This window comes from Antechinus flavipes, chromosome 4, assembly GCF_016432865.1.
Source record: "Antechinus flavipes isolate AdamAnt ecotype Samford, QLD, Australia chromosome 4, AdamAnt_v2, whole genome shotgun sequence".
Classification (NCBI taxonomy): Eukaryota; Metazoa; Chordata; class Mammalia; order Dasyuromorphia; family Dasyuridae; genus Antechinus; species Antechinus flavipes.
The window spans coordinates 439,573,617-439,587,953 of NC_067401.1; the positions used below are offsets into that span (position 1 = coordinate 439,573,617).

Consider the following 14,337-nt stretch of genomic DNA (forward strand, 5'->3'; position numbering starts at 1 on the left):
TTAAAAAAAAATAGATTTGTCCAAGGTCATTGAGATATTATGTAGCAGAATTCTTTTTTTTTCCTTTTTTTTGGCAAGGCAATCAGGGTCACACAGCTAGTAAGTGTTAAGTTTCAGAGGCTGGATTTGAACTCAGATTCTCCTGATTCCAGGGCAGGTGCTCTATCCACTGTGCCACCTAGCTGCCTCTGTAGCAGAATTCTAACGCAGGTCTTGCATCCTTAAATTTAGCCTTCTTTCCCCTAGACAAAACATTGGTTGATTGATCACATCCTTTTGCTTTTTGGTTTTTTACTAGTTATTTTGATTTCACATAGATTGAGCCATCCTCAGAAAGAAACTTAAAAGAATAAAGACTTGACCTGTTATTTTGTTCATATAGAAAACTCCCTCTAGCAAAACAGGTCAGCAGATCACCTTTTCTGAAACATATAAAGGCTTGCCTAAAACTGAGAGGTTGCTAAATGATGTTTCCAAGGTCATGGGGGCACTATATCTAAAATCTTGGGACTGTAGTAAATCTTATGGAAATGCATGTTGGAACTTACCTTAACAATTTTTTGTTTGTTTGTTTCTCTCAAACAAATAGGAGGCAATATAAGGTTCATTTCTACTCCCTGTCTTTTTATTAAGATCATTGATTTGTTTATTGGAGTCTTAAACCAAAGATACAATTTAGTAAAAGCCTTCTTTCTAGGCTTTGAAAGTATTGTTCGTATATTCAGTTTGGGTGTTTTGATATCATTTTTTAAAATTAACTTGACCTAAATCAGCTGACTTATACTGACTTATAATGCAGACATCAAACAATGGACTCGGTCAACTTGTTTTTATGGGACTTCTGATCGATTCAGTGGAACAGTGGGCTTGACTGAAGAATTTTTTTTTCATTGAATTGACCTAATCATGTAGTTGTTTTGACATATCTTGACAAAACCACGGAAAGAAAATCTCATATTACCTTGATAAAAAAAAGTAGGGTATCTTTGTTACATTCCATGTCTGTCATGAGCTTATTATGTGATTTGGGGTGAGACTTTTATATTTTTCCTTCTGTGAATTAGAAATTCATAGGAATTTAATTGGGAAATGTTCTCAATGCCTTCCATGCTAAGAGGTTCAGAGGTGACCATATATGGGTCTAGCATGAATTGCTGCCTTCCCTAGATATGTATTTGGGATATAACAGAAAGTCTTTTAAGATATGAATCTTGCACAAGTTTATAATTAGAAGTGGAGAGAACCTTAGAAACCATAAAGTCCAACTTCTTCATTTTAAAGATGAGGAAACTGAGGCACAGGAGAGTTAAATATCTTGGCTAGCATTACACAGCTAGTAAATGTTTGAAGGAGGATTTGAACCCAGATGGCATTAATTACAGTTACTATTCCAGTAGAGAGAAAGGAGACAGTGAAAAATAAATAATTATTTAAAAAGATGGACCCAGGGAATGAGACTTGGCATTTTTGAATGAGGCTTAAAAATAGAGAATGATGAATTCTTAGTTTAGCTGTGATACGGTATAACCCATGGGAGCATGAAAAAAGTGACTTTTAAAAATACATATAATAAGAAGAAATAATGAGTTCTTATGGAAAGTATAGTGGATTTGGAATCAGAGGGCCCGGATTTGAATCCTCCCTCTCCTATATATGGCCTATAGGATATTGATGAACCTCTCTGGGCACCAGTTTCATCATCTGTAAAACGAAACAGTTGAATTTAACTATCCCTAAGGTCCCTTACATTTACAGAACTTATGATCTTCATATTTATGACTGTGTTTTCCTTTCTTTAAGAGCATAGATTCATAATGTTTAAAAGAGGGCTTTTAATTCTCTCTGGGATAAATCTAAATAAACAGAAAAAGAAAACCTATTAAAATGTTAAAGGCTTCTTTATAAAAGGGGAAAAAAATTGCCTTTGTAGTGCCACATTTGGGTCATTCTAAATAATTATGATGAATCACATTTCAAATACTTTCGCACATCATCATCTTCTAAACTTACGACAAGCAACTTGTCAGCACTTTTGAAAGCCAGTCTCTTGTCATTTTCATACCTATGAAGCATGTGCCAAATTGTATGTGTTCCTTTAGTGGATGTGGGTCCACCATTCACTCCTAAGCATTGCAATGCTCCAAACTCACTTGGAGTTGCATGGGGATGTGTCCCCTTGATTTCTGACAAATGATTGAAAGCCCGTTGCATCTCACAATCCTGCAAAACACACACACACACACACATACACACACACACACACACACACACACACACACACGAAAAAGAAAGAGAAAGAGAATCCTCAAGTGTTCCCAAAATTCGATCGAGCCGAGCATCCGCTTTTCCACATCAGTATTATATCTAACATATATATGTACATATATTTTTTTTTTCCCAGTGATTAACCAGCTCTTAATGACAACAGTTCTTATCTTACAACTATGACATGAAGAGGGAGCTGTAGCTCTTTTGAGACACAGCTCTGCATGAAGCAGCTTATCCATGCTTTCCGATCTCTTGTCTTTTTTTTTCTCCCTTTCTCCCTCCCTTGCTCTGTCTCTCATTCATTCCCTCTCCCATCTTTTGGCCATCGAGCCAGATAAATTTAAATTTATCGGGCTCCGAATCTGTCCGAGTGGAGTTAATCCATGCAAATCAGAAGCCCTGGCTGTCCATGCTTGATTCACAAAGAGGACTCAGCTACAGGAGGTCACTGGTTCCCAGCTGCTCCTCCCATTATATTTTTCTTCCCCCCCTTATTGCAGAACTGCTATATGTATACAGGGACTGAAAGGATCCAATTTACTGCAACTGCTGCCTGGCTTTTACTTACAACTTTGTTTGAAGGAACTTACCTTCCATCTGTCTTTGCAAGGTAGGAAGTCTGATTCTTCTAAAGCCTGGGGGGGGATGATGCTTCCCTGCTCGGCTCATTCTGGAATGTCACTTGAATGCTGTAGACTGTTGCTAGCATTTGGGTCCAAATGCAGCCAATACAGGTGGCTAGTGCTTTTGTTACCCAAATGCATAGGTACAATTGTTTAAGCGCCTGTTATTGTGATTTGTCTCTGCAACCAGCCTCCCTGGAATCACAGAAACTGCTGAAGCTCAAATCTAGAAATACAATTCTCAGTCATTTTAATTTTATTTTTCTTTTCTCCACCCCCTTAAAATTTTTTTTCCTCCTGTGTTTTTCAATTATCCTGAATGTCACGCTATAAAATTCAAGTGTAAAATACAATCCTGGTCAGATAGCTACCCTTGAGCCTTCCCTACTGTTGTTTTCTAGGCAAAGAGGGCTAACTGTTGAAATGTTTTAAACAAATAAAAACCTGCATTTGACTTTCTGTTGCTAAAAGGTAGGGAGCGAAAGGCCCCATTGCAAATGGGCCTGTCAAGTAGATTTATACTAATGTGTAAATAAAGGGTTCTTATAATAGGGATGGGACAAGTATGAGAGTGAAATTCAAAATATTGCTATTTATTTGAAAGAAAATGTTGAAATTGCTTATTCTAAAAAAAAAAAAAAAAAGTTTAATTTTGCAGGTAGGTTTAAAAAATTCCCAAATCTGTAGGGGTGATGCTCGTTACTGATGTGACTGAGAAAGCAGTCCGTGTGTGGTCAATAGCCACCTAGTTAACTTGTGATAACAAATGTGGCTGTGAGCCTCCGGGTCTGACAATGCACACTCTGACTTGTGAAGGCAGTCCCTGGGCTGAGATTCTTTCATGCGTGTTTCCTTTGATTGACTTAGAAGCACATCGGCAGCCTGGCTTTATAAGTGAATTCTAAAAATACATTCAGATTCTGGAGAAAAAAATCCACTATAGGTTTAAACGCACCTTTGCTGGTTAGTGCAAACCAGGCTGTATCATTCCCCCTCTGCACAAGCTTGGGATTCAGCAGTGTTCATTCACTATACCATCTAGGGAGCTCCTTCATTTCTATGATTTCCTGGTTTTGACCCCCCCCCTTTTTTTTTTCATTGAGAAGTTCTCCTGATATAGTCATGCCCATAATTTTTCGGACCCAGTATAGGATAGAAATCAAACTGAACAGTAAACAAAGTTGACAGGATAGAACAGGGAAGGAAAAAAAAAATCATTCTTTAGTACCCTGAATACTTCTGATGGCATAAATCTTTACATTTCATCTTCTGGGTAGATACTTGTAGTTAGTGGAGTTCTAAGGGGGGTAGGGGAGGAATTTATTATCTACATAAAATATCTCTGTGCCAAAAAGGTGCCGTCCTTTTTCTTCTTGATATAGAGTCTGCTATTGGAAAAACGCATTCTGATTTTTTAGGACAGCACAAACCAGGGAGCCCTGTCATTGTTAGCATAAAGAAGACATCTAAACAAGGATTTCTGTGCAGAGGGCAATCTTTCTGTCTCTGGCATGTGTTAGGTTACAGTACCTAGAATTTAACAGATAAATATCTTCTGCTTTATGGCGTTTTAGAGATCTTTCCTCTTGGTTTTCCAGCTACTCCACTAGGGTAACACCTGAAAAATAAAAGGAAAATGTTTTATAGCATTCCCAGTGATATAAGAGCAGTTTGACCTTTCTTCTTACTCAGTAATTAGAATTTAAAAAAAAAAAACTATATGAAGAACTTAGGTTGCTTTTTTTCCTCCAAATAAATCAAAGCTTGCTTTAAAGGGCTGATGGAATCTCTGTATTAGAACACTACAGCCAGCTGTCAGTGTCTCCTACCACAGACTTACTGCCATCAGAGGGACAGGTAGATTTTCAGGGAAAGAAAGGAGTTGGAACTGATAGTATAGGCAAGTTTCTCCTATTTCTAATAGTGATAGAAGTTAAGAGGAATCTATCTGCAGTAATAATAATAATACCAACAATAACTTACAGGAAAGGAATTAAAGAGGGCTTCTGACCAGAACTGAACTTGATGATTTTGGAAACTGGGAGATGTCCATTCAGAACCAGGGAGAGTTCACCTAAAGGCAAATTAACTTGTAACTTCCAGAATATGTAAATATAGCCAAAGGAGACCTTGGCCAGCTGAGTAGAAATGGATGCTGCTAATATAGCCACTGCTGCCTCGCTTCTGCTGGACCAGATTGCCTGTTTGTGGGATCAGAGATTTAGAACAGAATGGACTTAGAGACCAAATAGTCTAATCTCTTCATTTTGCAAACGAGAAAACTGAGGTCCAGAGAGAAAGTGACTTGCCTAAGCTTTCTTCATTTATTGTATTCCCCTTTCCCCCAGTAAAATTACCCTGAACCCAGTTTGTATATTCCTATAAACAGACATATTTTACTCTAGCTATGCTATAAGCCTCTAAGGTTAGGGAGTACTTTTGTTTTTGTCTTTGTATATCAGTCTCCAGGAACGTACCCACTTAATAGAAGATTGATAAATGTATGTCAGTTGAATGAGTGTCACTGTAGGCACTTAATAAATACATTTTAAATTAATGAATAAAGTCATTAGCATCCGATATAGATGAAAGCATTTCTCATGGAGCCAGGAGGCAGTAAAGAGCTTTGAGCTTGGAAACAGGAAAACTCTGATTCAAATGCCATCTTAAACAGTGGCTCTCTGAGTGAACCTGGTCAAGTCACTGGAGTTCTCCTAGCTTCAGTTTCCCCATCTATAAAATGGGGATAAGTGAAATATTCATATTAGAAGGATTGCCTTGAAGCTCCTATGTATGTAAAGCTCCTATATATGCTAACAGTAAGGTGCCGTATAAATGCCAGCTATTACAGAGTTATTCAGAAGTAGTGTTTTAGAAGTCTCTGGTTGATTTGCAAAACCCCTAGGAAAGTTTCATAGACCTAGTTTCTATGCCTTAAGTTAGATTTTTACTGTGAATGCTAAATAAAATGGTCTCAGCCCCTTAGTCTCTTGGGTTCCTTTCACTTCATCTGTAAACTTGCCATCCCTTTAGTAATTCACTCAAACAACTCTTCAGGATAAGTTATATTTGACTATATTTTAGTTCACCTTGCAGGGTATCTATAGAACTGGCAAAACTCAGTGCTGTATATAATACAGTGCCTTCATTCCCACCTGAGTCCTTCCTGCAGGTTTTAGAGTACTGTTAAAAAGATAAATTATCATCTTAAAAGGCTGCTATGAGAGGTGTTAATAAGTTCTCTCTAACTGCTGGAACAGTCTGTGGAATAGGTAGCTATCTCCTGTCTAAGCTCAGGGAAATGTCCTGCAATTGGGTTCACAAGTGAGTCCCCTGTATATGTGCCATAAAAGCAACATATATATATATATTTTTTTTGAAAGAAGAAAATTAGTATTGTACTTCATTCTAAATCAGTTACTCTGATTCACAAAAGACTGGTTATGAATATACACATATAGTTTTAGTTGTCTGAACCACTGAAATTTTAAGGGATTGTCCTGTGCTCACAATACTATTATGTGACAGTCAGAACTTGAACTTGAAATTTGTAAGGGTATAAATTAAGGAGGATTTGCCAATCTACACTAATAATAGGAATTGTTTACCCTGTGCATTCCCTATATAAACAAAAACACAGATTTAGTCCAATGCATGCACACATTTAGATAGCTAGATATATAAAGAGATAGATATAAACATGTATGTATGTATATGTATATATGTAATTTTCATTCATAGTATGAATGAAATGAAACAAGCATTTATCAAGTGCCTCTTATGTGCTAGGTACTACAGGAAACTTTTACAAATATTATCTCATTTAATCCTTACCACAGCCCTAGGAAGAAGATATTATTATTTTCCCAATTTTACAAGTTAGGAAACTGAGGCAGAACTGGCTTTGGTCATATAATGAGTAAATATTTGAGACCATTCTCTATTTCTGTGCTACCTAGTTACTATAGTACATAAATATAAACATAGGTCTGTGTTGCACACATATACATAACTGTATGTATACACAAATGTTCATGTTATGTTATCCAGGCATTTTTCAGTTATGTCTGATTCTCCCTGAGCACATCTGGGGTTTTCTTGGCAGAGATACTGGAGTGCTTTGCCATTGCTTTCTCCAGCTCATTTTAGACACAAGGAAACCAAGACACACAGGGTTAAGTGACTTGCCTATAGTCACATAATTTATAAGTGTCTGAGGCTGGGTTTGAACTCATGAAGATGAGTCTTCCTAACTCCAGACTCAGAACTCTATCTACTGCACTACCGAGTTGCCTATACATACATGTATGTGTGCATATAGAAATGTATATAGGTATGTATATGATAGGGAGATGTGTGTGTATAAATACACATTTAATCACAAATTCAATCCTCGATTAATATCTGAGACAGCGAGGTGGTATAGTAGATAGAGTTCCAGGCCTGAAGTCAAAAAGACTTAAGTTGGTTTCCTCAGGATATAAGCCCACCATTTGATCCTGGGCAAGTCACTTTACCTCTGTTTACTTCAGTTTCCTCAATATACAAAATGGGATAATAATAGCATCCACTTCCCAGTGTTTTATAAAGATCAGTGAAATAATATATAGAAAATCCCTTGTAAATTTTTAAGCATTATATTAATGCTAACATATACACTCGTATATTTACATATCATATATCTATAAGTAGAGCTATATCTTTACATAGATCTATGATAGATAAATTTCCTTAGATAATATAGATATATAGATCTATTTATCCAGTCTATCTTTTTACCTATATCAAAATAGATAATAGAAATAATAGATATGATATATAAATAATAGAGATATAAAATATAATAGAGATGGCAAAGAAATATAGAAAAAAGTAAAAAAGATGAGAGAGATGTTTATGTTGGTTATAAGGAGAATTTGATAGGATGTATTATATCACACACATATTCACATTGCCCATGTTGTTTCTCCAGACAGAGAGAAGCTCCTTGAGGGAACAGACACAATTTCCCTTTGTTGTACTTGTACCTATATACTCAAGGCATATAGTTGGTACTTAACTAAGACCTCAATGATTGATAAATTGATTGGTACCTAGTTAATGGTTATCCAGCAGAGACGGCTAATTTTCTTAGCTGAGCCCTCTTCCCTCCTCCCTCACCCATCCATACTCCCATATCAGCTTTTCACCTCATTTGACTATTTCTTACAGCAGCATATATAACATCTGCTAATAGCCAATTTCAAAATACATTTCTTTCCTTCAGTGTGTGAGGAAAAATAGCATTTCAGTAGGGGAACCTTATAGCTCAAGGGGTGAAGAAGAAGCTTGGATCTATAATTGACTGGCCTCCTGACAGCCTTTGAAGTATCCCTCATATCCCCTCACCCCCCAAGATTGACATTCCTTTATATGTTTAGAATTCTTCAGCCAGCATAAAGTGCTTGGTAATGAGTGAAATTTACCTGAGGCTTCATCTTTCCACAGTTCCTCGAAACTTCAGGGAAGTTTTAGTAACAGTTAACATTTTGCTGCCAACAACTGTTCTTTTCAGAAAAAAAATAAAAGCATATTCTTCTATCTTGTCCTTCAAAACCTCTTGGATGACGGATTTTTGCTGGGTTTTGCTGTTGTTACTGCTGCTGATTTGCCTTCTTTACCGTTCTTCATTTGGTGGTATCTGAATGAAAATTTCGCCTGGTTGAAAAATCCAGGAGCGCATTAGAAGGGCAGATAAAGAAAACAAATGGAGTGGAAATGCATCTTTAAATGGTTCGTCTGTGAAAGGCTGAGTGTAGTTATGTGACGGAGTGTCACGGGGTATTATCTCCTAGGGAAGAAATGAGCAAGAATAAGTCCACCCAGAAAAGCAATTCTTGCTTTCCTTGAATCTGTTTATTTGTATTACTTTGAACTGTACGTGATTTTGTGTGTGTTGTGTATGTGATTTTGATTTTTTTAAATGTACTATGAGAAGATTAAGTGTTAGCCAAGGAGACTGTAGGTATCTGATTCAAAGTGGGAGCCCTTTGACCCTTGAACCCCCCAGATCTCACATAACCAAAAATCTGAACAGCATCAACACATAATCAAGCAGCAGAAATGAGTCCAACGTGGGTATATGGCAAAGAACTTGTGCTCACTTCTAGAGCTGAAAATGAAAAAGACAATTTTGATATTGTTCTGTGATACCAGCTTCTTTTTTCAGATCTTATTTGAAATAGGATAAAACCAGCCCGCATCTCCAGTACAGAGCTGCTTCGAGTCAGAAAAACCAGGAAATCTATCTTGAAAATCATATTAATATGTCCATTTGGCCAGGATAGGCCAAGAAAGGCCTATTCCACTGATACACTCAGGGTTGTGAGTCAATTTAAATGTATGCTTCCAACACAAGAGTCCCCTTAAAAGGGTAAAGTATTTTGTTCTGTTTTATTTTAAATGTCTCTGATACATTTCTTTGTTGTTGATCCTCTACATTTGAGGGGCATGAGGACTGGACGAAAACCTGCCTGAAGGACTAGTTTTTAATCAGGCAAGTGGGCAACAATTTTTTAAGTTCTTATTATAACCCACGCATATGCTAAGCCTTAGACATGCAAATACAAGCAAAAATAAATACAGTCCCTGTCCTTCTGTAGCTTATATTCTAAAATGGGAGAGTAATATACAGAAGAGAGATGAAAAGGGAATGGGTGGGGTGGTGAGAAATATCCAAATAAAATCATAGTGGTGAATTCAGGACAATGAAAAATATAGTGAAGAACAAATAAGGTACAGTTGAAGGAGGAGTCAATATCCTCAAAAGAGGTGATTAAATTTGACTAGCTTAAGTTTCCCTTCCAAATTGGGGACCCCAGTAGGAACTCACCAATGAAAGAAGGAGACTAATATGGCCCTGAGGCATATTTCATTTTATCTTATTTTCATAGTAAATTTATTTATTTTTAATACACATTACTTTATAAATCATGTTTGGAGAGAAAATTCAGAGCAAAAGGTTTGGAAAAACCATGGGAGAGATTAAAAAAAAAAAAAAAAAAGAATTAAACATAGCATGTGTTGATTTACATTCAGTCCCTTAGATCTTTTTCAGGATGCAGATGGCATTTTCTGTTCAAAGTCTGTTGGGATTGCTTTGGATTACTGAACCATTGAGAAGAAACAAGTCTTTCATAGTTGATCATCGCACATTCTTGTTGTTATTGTGTACAATGTATTCTTGGTTCTGCTTGTTTCAATCAGCATCAGTTCATACAACTCTTTCCAGATCTTTCTAAAATCAGCTTATTCATCATTTTTTATAGAACAATAATATTCCATAACCTTCATGTACTACAACTTGTTCAGCATCTACTCATTTCCCAATTCTTTGCTGTCACAAAAAGAGCTGCTACAAAAATTATTGCAATGTGGATCCTTTTCCCTCTTTTAAGATTTCTTTGGGATACAGGCCCAGTAATGGCACTGCTGGGCCAAAGCCTGTGCAGTTTTATAGCCCTTTGGACATAGTTCCAAATTTCTCTCCAGAATGGTTGTATCATTTCACAATTCTACCAACAATGCATCAGTGTCTCAGTTTCCCCACATCTCCTCCAACATTTACCATTATCTTTTCCTGTCATCTAAGCCAATCTGAGAGATATGGGGTGGTATCTCAGAAGTGGATTAATTTGCATTTCTCTAATCAATTGTCAATTGATTTAGAGCATTTTTTCATATAACTATAGACGGCTTTAATTTCTTCATCTGAAAATTGTCTGTTTGACCATTTATCAACTGGCAAACCTAAGGTATATTTTAGAAGAAGAAGGCTGTTGAATTAGGTTCTTTAATTTCTAAAAAGTCAGATCAAAAACACAGCTCAGAAGGTAACAAAGCATACCTGCTGTGAGCCTGTCTGCAAAATGGAATTCCCAAAGGAAATGAACAGAACATGGGGATTAACATGGTGAAGGGATGTTCCTGGGTAAAAAGTCTGCATCCACCCAAAGTGAGACAAATTCTGTGGTGGCAAGTCCAGAAAGTCAGAAGCCCAACCATCTGGGACATGGATTTGAAACTCAAAAGTATCTTAGAAGTCATCTCTTCCAGGAGGTCTTAACCTTTTTTATTTTGTGGAGTTCTTTGGCAGTCTATCAAACTCTATGTATATTCTCAGAATTTTTTTTAAATGAATACAATACAATATATAGAACCACTAAGGAAAGGGATTGTACTGAAATAGTTACCATTTTTTTTTCTTTTAAATAAGTACCCTTGACCCAGTCCCAGAAAACATGGCATGCTGAAGCTTGAATCAGGGAGATCATGGTTCAAATCTCTCCTTGAAGACTCACTACCTGCATGATCACAGAGAAATAATTTCACCTCCCTGACATTCAGTTGCTTCATTTTTAAAATAATGATAAAACCTGTATTACAAGATTATCATGGAGATTAAATGAGATCATCATCATAAAGCATTTATTAAGCATTTATTAGATGACAGTCATTGTACTTAGGGAAAAAAGTCAAAGCAGATTAAAAAAAGGCCCTTAAAGAGCTGACCTTATAGCAAGGGTTGATAGATATATAATGAATCTGAAACACATTGCAGAGATGAAAACTATTCATTAAATCACCCTCCTCACTTGATAGATGTGGAAACTGAGGTCTGGAGAGGTAAAAGTAATTGCTTAATTAAAATTAATGTGACAGAGTTCGAATTTGAATCTGGTCTTCAGGCAATATCTGGGACTCTTCCTGCCACCAAGATATTGATAAAAATGGATAGGAGTGCCCAGACTTACCCCATACCCTTTTTATTGGTTGTTGCTCTGTTGTGCTGGGGAATTTTTTACCTAGAGGATTCCATAGGGTCATCAATTGAAAGTTAAAGGAGTCTTTGAGATCACTGAATCCAACTTCCTCTTTTGACAGAAGAGCAACTTAAAAGATTTTACACAATAAGTTGGGATTTGAATTCAGGTACTCTGACCCCGAATTTTCCATACTTTCCCACATACTTTCACCTCTCCAAAGAGGCTTTTTATTTCCTGAGTGTAATGAAAACTAAAATCTATAAGAATTAAAGATTTAGGAAAGAGCTGGGTGTAAAAATATATGTCCACTGACATTCACAAAAAGGATTCGTTCGGTTGTTTTCAGTTGTGTCTGAGTCTTTATGACACCATTTGAGGTTTTCTTGACAAAGATATGAATTTGCCATTCCCTTCTCCAGCTCACTTTACAGAAAAGGAAACTGAGGCAAATAAGATTAAGTGAGGGTTCAAAAGCGTTAAAAAGCTTACTCAGTTCAAAAAGCCAATTTTAAAGTTGTACTCTCAAAATTTCCTTTAATCCAGTGGAGTACTTGTCTTTAAATTAAAGGCTATATAAGACTCTGCCTCCATACTTTGCTTCCTAAACCCCCAAAAAGGGTTTCCATTTTAATTCTCTTTTGAACTCAGCTTTTTTAGTATAAAACACAAAATTTAGATCTTTTGTTTCATTTTGGTTTTGGGTTGTGTCCATGGTTTTCATGAGTCTCATCTTCTCAATAGAATATAAGCTTTTAGGCCAGTGACCATATATCTTCTTTAAGGCTCTCATTTTAATGCTATCACATCATATTATGTTATTTTATCTTCATATAATCATATTATATCATTATCATATTATAGCATGTTAGATAGATACATATATTCAATAATATAGCTTTAATGCTATCAATTGTTGAGCATATAGAAAACCTTAAATCAGTCTTTTGTCCTGATAAGGGTTCGGTCTCACCTCAAACTACTTTGCACTCACTTACGATATATATAATAATTCTGAAGAGAATGCTTTGGTTTTGGCTTTGTAATTTCCCTCATTTCCTTCTCAACACAACTCAAATTCCATTTTATAAAGGTAGCTTTTACTGGGTCCCCTTGTTACTTATGACTTTCCATTTCAGATTACTTCTATACCCTCTTGATTTATCTTGTATGTTCTTAGATATTTGTATATTGGACCTCTATTAGAACATATGTTTCTTTGGAGGAAAGAGCTGTGTTTTTGCTTTTCTTTATTTACCCAGCTCTAAGCATGGTGCCCAATTTAATAAGCATTTAATCAAAGCTTGTTGCTGTATCACTTGTCTAATCCGAACTCCTAAAGCAGTTCCTTATATGTAGCCGGTATTTAATAAATGGTGATTGCTTGTTATTCATAATAAAAAATATCACTTCATTCTCTGTGACTATTTAGATAGTTTTTCTTTTTAGTGTGTCTGCCTGTGAGAGCCACAGGCCAAACTCATATTTATTAAATTTACCTGAGCATATTTTTTAAATATCTCAGTTTATTATTCCAGCCAGTTAAGGCAAAGAGGTTCAAAGGAGGAAGAAGAAAGAGGGGGAAAGGGAAATAGACTGAAGACTAAGAGAATAAGATAAACAAGAAAACAGAGAAATAAAATCAAGAAAAATTAAAAATCAAAGTAACTAGGTCAAAAATGGACACACAGAATTAGAGTAAGAGGGTCCAAGATGTTTTAGTAATTTCATCAATTTGGGCATTTCCTCTGATAATGTAAATCTACGTCATAACCCATCATTCCCAAATCACTTATTAAGGGTTTTCCTAACATGTTTATGGACTTTCTTCTTTATCTCTTAACATTGCATGTATTCTAATAGAGGATGCAGGAGTGTTGGGGATGTACACTGATTATTCCTCCCTCAACTTTGACAACTCACTCCTCTTGTGGGTCTTCTCCCCTCCCACTCTCCCCTCACCCATCAAATTCCACATTTCTCTACTGACATCCTTAAGAAGGGCATCCTATGTTGCCAACTTGGGGGGTTAATACCTTTTATCAATGCTCTTTATAATGCTAAATATTTGCATTCACAAATTCACAGCTCTAAGTATTGTTTATCCTTTATATCTAAAACTATTTGAATTGGGATGGAACAAGCAGTTTATGGACAAGTTAGGATTATTCTCTAGACTACAGTACATTCAGTGAATAGTGTAATATTACCCTGAGGGCCAAATGAATCAAGCTGAGATAAAGTTCCCCACCCATTCTTTTCAAAATGACAGACATTTAAGATTATGTACATGAAATTTAGGGGCAGATTTTATCAGCAGATCCAAATTCAGATCTGTTTACTCTGAACACTTCATGTAGGAATGTGCTTTAAATTTAGAAGTATGGGAGTGAGGGTGGGGGTGGAGTAGGATGGGAAGGGTTACTTTGGCTTTACAGCTTGTAGAGAATAAAAACTCAGTTCTAACCTTGGTCTGCTATTCACTGACTCTAAGGATCCTTAAAAAAAATCCCACAACTCCTTCTCTCCAAGTCCCCTTGCTTATGTAAGAAATATGGGAATGCATCCAGCCCTTCCCATAATCATTGTGCTATACCCAGAGGAATAGGAGTACCTGCTCAGGGAGGGGTGGGTGGGAGGGGGGA

The 14,337-nt window shown here is 36.4% G+C and overlaps 2 long non-coding RNA genes across 2 annotated transcripts in view; one reads left to right on the top strand and one right to left on the bottom strand.

Moving 5' to 3' along the window:
• Positions 1-2,381: 2,381 nt before the first annotated feature.
• Positions 2,382-14,337, top strand: part of LOC127563009 (uncharacterized) — a 366,036-nt gene continuing 354,080 nt past the window's right edge. The window contains exon 1 of the long non-coding RNA XR_007953861.1: positions 2,382-2,878. This is a non-coding gene — a long non-coding RNA (uncharacterized LOC127563009). The remainder of the gene's footprint in view (positions 2,879-14,337) is intronic.
• Positions 2,872-11,418, bottom strand: LOC127563010 (uncharacterized). Its single transcript, XR_007953862.1, has 3 exons — positions 8,357-11,418; positions 4,422-4,509; positions 2,872-3,086 (listed from the first exon to the last, which is right to left on the bottom strand). It is a non-coding gene; the product is annotated as an uncharacterized LOC127563010 (long non-coding RNA).